Raw genomic sequence first — 9764 nt, forward strand, 5'->3', positions numbered from 1 at the left:
AGCTGGACAGGGGAGAGAAAATAAAATGAAAAGGCTCGTGGGTCGAGATAAGGGCAGGGAGATCACTCACCAATTACCATCACGGGCAAAACAGACTCGACTTGGGGAAATTAATTTAATTTATTACCAATCAAAACAGAGAAGGGTAATGAGAAATAAAACCAAATCTTAAAAACACCTTCCCTCCATCCCTCCCTTCTTCCCAGACTTAACTTTACTCCTGATTTTCTCTACCTCCTCCCCCTCCGAGCGGCACAGGGGGACGGGGAATGGGGGTTTGGGTCAGTTCATCACATGTTGTTTCTGCTGCTCCTTCCTCCTCAGGGGGAGGACTCCTCACACTCTTCCCCTGCTCCAGCGTGGGGTCCCTCCCACGGGGGTCAGCCCTCCATGAGTTTCTCCAACGCAAGTTCTTTCCACGGGCTGCAGTCCTCCATGAACTGCTCCAGCGTGGGTCCCTTCCATGGGATCACAAGCCCTGCCAGCAAACCTGCTCCAGCATGGGCTCCTCTCTCTCCATGGGTCCACAGGTCCTGCCAGGAGCCTGCTCCAGCGTGGGCTTCCCACGGGGTCACAGCCTCCTTCAGGCATCCGCCTGCTCCGGCGTGGGGTCCTCCATGGGCTGCAGGTGGATATCTGCTTGTCATGGTTTAAACCCAGCCAGCAGCTAAGCACCACACAGCTGCTTCCCCCTCCCAGTGGGATGAGGAGGAGGAAAAAAAAAAAGGTAAAACTCATTGGCTGAGATAAGAACAGTTTAATAACTAAAGTAAAATAAAATACACTACTAACTACTAATAATAATAATATAATAATAATAATTTGTAGGGATGGTTCACGGACTCTGGTGCGGGTAAAACCAAAGACCTTTATTGTTTACAAGTTTGTGCTTATATAGATTCATTAGCTGTCCACGCGCTCAGGCTTGTTCCATGATTAGTTAATACTTTCTGTTCACGCGCCGCGGCTAAGCTTCTGATTGGTGCTGTCGAGCAAGACACACGTCTTCTGGCTTCGGTCTCTTATCTGTGTTCCAAGTTGTTTCAGTCTTCAGCTTCTTTTCTGCACACCTGCTTTATCACTTACTTACTCCCTCATTCTATGTCTTTCAAGGCTATGTCTAATTGTTCAAGGCTGCTCGCAACACTCCCTGCGAATTCCCACAATTCCCCCTTTTTGTTTTTCTACCCAAAATGCAGTGTTTACCATCCTCTGCAGGGCCCTTCGCAGACAGGATAGCAAACACGGCGTGATGAGAAGGAGGCCACAAATAGCACACAATAAAATTAGCCCAATCTTTATCAAACCTTTAAGCCAATTATTAATTCCCCAGTTACTAAAAAGACTTTCTATCCAACCCCATCCATCATCAACTTGTAGCTTTTTAACTCCCTCTTTCAATTGTTGAATGCTACGGTGAATAGATTCCGAGTGATCGGAGAGATTCATACAACACATACCGTCAAGGTCTTTACACTCGTGCTCCCGTGCTAAAAGCAAAAAACCAATTGCTGCACGATTTTGCAAAGTTGCATGTCTTACTGAATCAACATCTAAAAGCAAACTACTCAAGGCTTGAGAAGTAGCATTAGTCTGCTTGGCTAGCCAACATCCCAACTTATTTAGTGTGGCTAAGGCCTGTGAGGCTGCCACCCCTGGCGCAGCTATAGAAGCCATAATTATCTTTTCACTGTTCCAAAATTCCACATCATCCCTGCACTCTGCCTTAAAGGCGTGGGTTGATCGCTTGGAGCGCCGGTGATTAAAATTATTGATGTATTTGGTGTTAGCAAAGTGAGCCTCCCCAAACTGCAAGGCCCTCCTTTTATATGAGATGGTATTCCTCCCCATGCGCGATCGCCACAGATAAAAAAGATCCCCGAGGGAAGCGCCAGAGGCGCGTTGCTAGATTTGGAAATATTCGGGCTAGTATAGTTGCACCAGGCTGTATTATTTCTATATATGGACAGAGACGAGTTGATATTTTGCGCCGTCGTTCGATTGCGCCCTGAATAATTAAAATACAAACAGCTGTCCATTTTAACTGAACCCAGGAGTTCAAGTTCCTGCGGCTCCTGTGGTAATTGGGGTAAATGAGCACTCCACCCGTCCCAGTTGTCGACACAGGCGTTGAAACTGGAGCACAAATGCTGGGACTGGGTAGTGTTGGGCCAGGTATCCGCCAGGACTCCGACAAGACATGTTGAAAAAGGGTTCCCTGGAGATACAATAGACAGGCAAATCAAATCTTGTCCTGTTAGATTCGCTAACGTGACCCACACATTCGTCTTTGGTTGTGGGGGCACCCATATTGCTTGTATACACCCAATCAAACTTAAAAAGGTCGTTATCCTCTCCATTTTATATACCGGTCTGTATAACAACAAAAATAGCGGATTGAATAGATCTCACGTATACTATTGATTCTCTTACAGCGAATACACAATGGTGCTAAAGTACGATTCAGATAAATGTGCTGATTACCATTAAAATAAATCAAATACTTTCTACAAAATATACAATGTACAGTAATGTATCCACAGCAGCGCTTACAGACTAGACATATTGACACCTGCGACCTAGCGAGGCCTGATACACCACTCCTTACTGTCCCAAGCGAGTCATTTCCCATCAAAACAGTTTGCGCTGTCACTCAAAATGTCTTCTGATGTCTCGGCAGGCCCTTCAGGGTCTTTTGCGGTTGTCTGTTGTTTGCCTGGTACCGGCAGCTTTGTGAGCGCTGGCCGTACACACCGAGCTGGAACCCAGCGGGGCCCGTGATCTGTCAAAACACAAGCATACCCTCTCCCCCATGTTATTAATGTGAATGGACCTTCCCATTTACCATTTAGTAGGGATTTCACCGTGACAGGTACATTTTTATCTCGTAATGTTTGCTGTGATACCTCCCCTAAAGAGTGAAGATGGCAGAGCATCGCCGGTGTCTCAGTATGAGGGTAAAGGACAGATGATTCAACACATATATTGCTTTTGCTAAGCGTGTCTGCGGGGAGTCTCCAATGGTTCCCCCTTTTTGTTTTAAAACAACATGGTTTTGAGCACACTAACTGTGGGTACTGCTGTCGAATAGGCGTCAGTGCAGTGGCAACATATTGCTGGCAAATGGTGGGTGAATTTTTCATTCCCTGTGGCAGTACTGTCCAATGATATCTTTGCATAGGTTCCTCACAGTTCTCCATGGGTACTGAAAAGGCAAATCTAGATGTATCTTCCGCTGCTAAGGGTATGGTAAAAAACCCAATCCTTTAAATCGATGATAATAATATTCCAATTCGCGGGGATCATTGCGGGAGATGGCATACCCGGTTGCAGTGAACCCATGTCTTCGATTACTGCATTGATTCGTCGCAGATCATGTAGCAGACACCACTTCCCATTTTTCTTTTTAATGACAAACACTGGGGTGTTCCATGGGCTAGTTGTCGGACATTCACTGCTGCCGCAAAGGCCCCAGCAAGGGCTTCAGTTTGGTGCGAGATAGAGCCAACGCTATTGCAGACCTCGATCATCTGTATGATACCGGCCCTTGTGGTAGGGTTTGTAATACTTGTTTACAGTCTACATTAGCGTTTTCAACCGCTAGCTTAAGTAATAGAGCTTCCTTTGCCTCGGCATTATCAATCTGCTTATCGAGAGCGTCTCTCAAGCGATCAATAAATTGCATGTAAGGCTCGTTCGTTTGTTGTATAATACGGGTAAATGATTTTTCTGCTTTCCCTGTCTCTGGTACTTTAATCATGGCTTGATAAGCTAATCGGGCAGTCAAACACAAAATCGCGGGGTCAAGTCGTGCCTGTAATCGCGGATCGTCTAACGGCGGCCACCCTAGCAGCTGGGGTAAGCCTGCTCCATGTAATGGATCATTCGGCTGCTTTTCTAAATTCGCAAGTGCTTCCTGGGCACACAGATCCTGCCACCGTTGTGTAAATAACAGTTTCTGAGTTGGCGTTAAAATCATGGTGGCTAATTGGCATATATCATAAGGAGTAAGCAATTGTCCTGTAAAAACATTTTCTAACAGACTCTGAGAAAAGGGGGCAGAAAGTCCATAGGTCACAACGGTTTTTCGCAACTCCTTGATTAAGTCCCAATGGAACGGTTGCCACTCATTTGGTCCTCGATCCCGTACCAGGACAGGAAAGGACCAACTCACTGCCTCAAGGTCGCCTGTCTTAATCGCCTCCTCCTTTAGCCTTGCCCACCAATCTTTAGGATCAAAGTCCATGCCGTCCGATGTGGTTTCTTTCGGCAGGGCAGGAGGGATGGCTACAGATGCTGGTGTAAAACCAGGCAATTGTCCAGATGCATCCACAAGCTTACACTGCTCACCCTCCGGAGGTATTGAGGCAGTCTGTAAATCTTGGGATTTAGGTCTGACAGTGGAAGCAGTTTTTTCTCCCCCTACGCTCGCTGTCGTTTCTTCGGGGGGGTCTGGGGAGCTATAGCACTCGCGGCAGCAGCGGCAGCTTTTTTATCTGCCTTAATCTGCTGTAAATTATCTGTCACTACACGCCAAGTGGTCATAATTTGAGCTGCCGTAAGGTCACCTCGTGAGGCTGCTTCCCAGATTAGCGTGCCGGCTTTCTCCCAATTATCTACATCAAATACTTCATGCAACTGTGTGGGGGTCCCGTGCGCTTTAAGCCACACTAACAACGTTTTCATAGTCTGTTCCTCGTATTTGATTCCCCGCTTAGCTAACAATTGCAATAACAGCTGCAAAATGGACGCTTCTTCTACAGACATATGCGCCCCCATTTTAAAAATAAATAAAATGCTCCAGTTGCTCACCTTTATTTGGTGATTGAGACCTGGGTCGTTCAGCTCCTCCACTGATGTATTCATCCAACTGGAGTCCCTACCGATGTACGTTCCATGCTGTAGTTTCGTGCCCCACGTTGGGCGCCATTTGTAGGGATGGTTCACGGACTCTGGTGCGGGTAAAACCAAAGACCTTTATTGTTTACAAATTTGTGCTTATATAGATTCATTAGCTGTCCACGCGCTCAAGCTTGTTCCATGATTAGTTAATACTTTCTGTTCACGTGCCGTGGCTAAGCTTCTGATTGGTGCTGTCGAGCAAGACACACGTCTTCTGGCTTTGGTTTCGTATCTGTGTTCCAAGTTGTTTCAGTCTTCAGCTTCTTTTCTGCGCACCTGCTTTATCACTTATTTACTCCCTCATTCTATGTCTTTCAAGGCTATGTCTAATTGTTCAAGGCTGCTCGCAAAACTCCCTACGGATTCCCACAATAATTGTAATGAAAAGGAATATAACAAAAGAAAAGAAATAACACCCAAGAAAAGACAAGTGATGCACAATGCAATTGCTCACCACCCGCTGACCGATGCCTGAGCCACAATCCGCCCCTCCTGGCCAACTCCCCCCAGTTTATATACTGGGCATGAGGTTCCATGGTATGGAATAGCCCTTTGGCTAGTTGGGGTCAGCTGCCCCGGCCATGCTCCCTCCCAGCTTCTTGCACACCTGCTTGCTGGCAGAGCATGGGAAACTGGAAAGTCCTTGGCTTGAGATAAGCGCTCCTTAGCAACAACTAAACCATCAGCGTGTTATCAACATCATTCTCACACTAAATCCAAAACCCAGCACTGTACCAGCTACTAAGAAGAAAATTAACTCTATCCCAGCCGAAACCAGGACTCTGCTCCACCATGGACCTCCATGGGCTGCAGGGGGACAGCCTGCCTCACCATGGTCTTCCCCACAGGCTGCAGGGGAATCTCTGCTCCGGCGCCTGGAGCACCTCCTCCCCCTCCTTCTTCCCTGACCTTGGTGTCTGCAGAGTTGTTTCTCTCACATCTTCTCACTCCGCTCTCCCGCTGCAATTGCTGCTGCACAGTAACTTTTTCCCTTTCTTAAATCTGTTATCCCAGAGGCGCTACCACTGTCGCTGATGGGCTCGGCCTTGGCCAGCGGCAGGTCCGACTTGGAGCCGGCTGGCATTGGCTCCATCAGACATAGGGGAAGCTTCTGGCATCTTCTCACAGAAGCCACCCCTGTAGCCCCCCTGCTACCAAAACCTTGCCACGCAAACCCAATACATGGCTGCATGTCATGTCACCATGGGTCATAGGTGGTGCAGGCATGGCCAGAGCTGCCTGTCCCTCCTTTTCAGAGATGGTGGTTGGGTTTTTTTATCAGTGTTCTCAATGTTTTTAAATTCACAGCCCACAGAGCTTCCAGCAGGGATGCACTCATCTGGGCTCAGGCATTGGCTGCTCAGTCCCCTGCCACCCTGTTGTGCACCCTGGCAGGGGCACTGGGGCTTGTTTGAGGAGAAGCAGAGCAGGGAGCTGAAATCACTGCCCACCACTAAGAAATAGGGATGGGATGTGGATGCTGCCTCCACAGATGTCACAGTACCAGCACCCAGGCGTGAGAAGCATCCACAGGAGCTAACAGGAGGCAGTGAGCAAATGCTGCCAGGTGCTGTGCTGACTCTGCTCGTAGAAAATTAATGACACAACAAATATTTGCAGCCCTCCCGCTACAGACAGCCCCGCATTGGCCTTGCAGTTGGAGTGCCAGGGAGGGAACGAGGAGGGGGGCAGCAACATGCCTGCACAGCAGGGACCTTACCAGCCCCTGCTCGCAGCTGGACAAGGGCTGATGCAGCTTGCAGCCATGGTGCTGGGCACTGAGCATGCACGGCCCTGCACTCGCTGAGCTCAGCAACACACAGCGCACTGGGAAATGTAGTCCTGCTGCATCACCTGTACTGTGTGCTGTTGAGTATAAACAGGCTGCACATGAACCACTGGGGCTGGGACCTTTTCCCATGTACTCTGGGCTCCTTGCACTGACCAGGCCTCCTAGCAGATTGCAACAGACCCTGCTGTGCCCCTGTGAGGGACTGGAAGAGTTAACGTCTGTCAATGTCTCAAACATTGTAGCAACCAAGGTGCGGTCTGCATAACAAAGAGGGCCGTTAGCAAGAAGTTGGCTGGCCTGGACACAGGGGGTGTGCCGGAGGGTGTGCAGCCCTGGGTTCTGGCAGAACCAGCCTGGGAACCCACCACATATGGCCAGAGGCCGCACAAAGCTTATCTGAGGCGGCGGCTTGTAGCTCCCTAGCAAGTCCCTAAGACCACCACCCCGATAAATCGCACCTACCATATCTGTTGAGAACTGTCTTCAAGAGACGTGACTATGGACGGAGATTTAGACTATAAAAGACACAACTGCAAAGAGCCACGGCGCGCGCCCATCACCGGAGGATTCCCACGCTCGTCGCCGACATCACGGGAAGATTGCCGCGCTCGTCGCCGACGCCGCGGGATCCAAGGGTGGTGACTATCTCTTTTCTTTTCCCCCTCTTTCTTTTTTTTTCCTTCTTCCTCTCTTTTCTTTCTTCTTGTGAACGTTTTGCTGCAACCCACGCTGCCCACCGTTATGCCTTCCGCAGTTTGGATTGTTCGAATAAAGCGTTCAAAGTGATCGTTTGGTGTCGTTTCACCTTAATTTAGCCCGGGGGGATCTCAGAACCTCTACGGCCCTCTGGTCTGTCCGGTCCGGGTCGTAACAGCCCCCTATCTCCTGTTTCCTATGGGGCAGAAGAGGGAGAGGTTTGTCAGAGACCTCATAAGCAGGGAGCTGGGAAACATGCAGGACAGGTGCAGGGATCTGCTGGGTGATGTGTGGTAATGTGGGAAAAGAGCAGAGGTTGTCAGGGGACAGGAGGCAAGAGGACACCTGGGACCAAGAGGCTGCACTCACATTCTGGGAGAGAGCACCAAAGGGAGTCATTTGAGTCAGTCAATGCTCCCCTGTCCTGCTCACCTCTGGGTCTGCACAGCCCCTGCAGGCTGGAAAACTGTCTTGCAACGAAGCCTTGTGCCTGCTCTGGCACAGCTTCACACACTAGCTCCCTGCAGCCATCCCTGGATCCCCCTCAGCAGCAGCCATTGATGTTCCTGAGTGTTTGCAGAGAAGCCTCAGGTACGGATGGGCTCTTGCACATGTGTGCAGAGGAGGGGACTGCTGCAGGTCTGGCTCTGGGGCTCTAAGCAGGGCAAGCCTTTGGTCAGGGTGGGTTACCGATGGCTGATCCCAACCAGAGCTGTGATGCAAGGACCCGGTGCCGCAGGTGCTGGTGTGGAATAGAGGTGGGGGTGCAGCGAGCACCAGGCTTTCTGTGTGGAAGCCCCCCTGTGCCCCTTGCTGCCCTGCATGCAGCCTGGCCACCCCATGGCCATGGTGCGCCCTGCTCCTTACAGGACACCCCCAGCCCCTGCACCTTTCCAGCACCAGCCTCTCTGGGCTGTTTGAAGGCTCTTGCCCCTGCTCTGCCCAGGTGATACATCAGCCCCAGCAGGCAGGGAGATGTTTGTTAATCCCTGAACCTTCTCCCCATGAGAGGGGGAGGGTGCAGAGCCCAGACAGAGAAGGGCAAAGAGGACACAGACCCCCTCCTCTCCCCCCTACGGCTCCACAGGAGCAGAGCACAGCCAGGGAGACCTCCTTCCTGCTCTTCCTCACCAGGGCTTGAGGAGCTTAATTCAGGGTTTGCTGCAGGCTTAGCCCAGCCTGGCTTTGCACCCAGCTGCCCAGAGCATACCTGCCTGCACCACGGGAGGGATTTGGGGCACTAGGGACCTTTAGCCATGTCTCAGCTCAACGCTGCTGTGCCAGGCAGGAACAGAGCAGGGTGGAAATAGCACAGTAGAGTTACTAGCACCGATGAGAGAAGGGACGGTAAATCCTGCAGCAGCAATTTCCACAGTCAGGGCTGTCTCCAGGGCTTTAATTTATCCATTACAACTTAATTCGATGTAAACTCAGTCACTTGCAAGCAGCAGGAGCCCTGAACAGGCAGTGGTCCTGAGCTTCTCTCTGCAAGATGCCTCGCCAGGACTCCCCATCTCTGCTGAGGTGCCTTGACCCTCAGGGTGCCGCTGCTCACGTGCACTCAAGGGAAAGGGAGAGGCAACGTTTGCTCTCCTTCTGGTCCCAGCTGAGCTGGCTTTGCTCCTCTGAGCGGTTTCCTATACCACTGAGGAGCTGGAGGTCACCAGGATGTGGGCACAGCAAGGTGCTCAGATCTCGGGTACCAGGGCTGAGCCCAGGCAGGCAGGGAAGGCACCCACTGCCATCTGAGCAGCTGCAGCTGGCCATTGTGGTGGAAGGGCAGAGCCTGCAGCCTCCCGTCCCCACATGCAAATGCTGGTCTCTCCTCTCCGTTCCCATCACAGGAGGCCCGTGAAGCTGCTCCTGTCATTCTGTCAGGCCATTGTCAGCGGGACAGACGTGTGAGGTCCGGGAAGCCCGGGAATGTGGCCTATTGCAGAGCATGGTTCCCCACAGCTGCAGCAGCCTCCCTGGCACATGCCATCAATCACCCTGGCAGACAGAGGCACCGGGCTGGAGCAGCACTGGCAAGGAAAGGGATGGCTCAGACCCTGTGAGATAGGGACTGGCAGAGCCCTGTCCCCAGGCTCTGCCTCCCCACATGCAGGAACCTTGCCCTGCACAGACCCACTCTCTTCTGTGGACCTGGAAGAGCAGAAATACCAGGCATTTCTAGGGGGGCAGGGAGCTGCTCCCACTATAAAGAAAACAGAGGCTCAGTTCCCCTGCTCTAGCCCACAGGGTTATTCTCCCCTCCTGGGACAAGGAAGAAAACCCAGGGCTCCTGGTCCCTGGTGTCTACACTGTGTTTGGTGGCACCTGGAGCCAAACACTGGCCAAAAAATGCCATGCCAGGACACACTCCATGTGGCTG

The sequence above is a fragment of the Gymnogyps californianus genome, unplaced genomic scaffold (assembly GCF_018139145.2).
Source record: "Gymnogyps californianus isolate 813 unplaced genomic scaffold, ASM1813914v2 HiC_scaffold_54, whole genome shotgun sequence".
Lineage (NCBI taxonomy): Eukaryota > Metazoa > Chordata > Aves > Accipitriformes > Cathartidae > Gymnogyps > Gymnogyps californianus.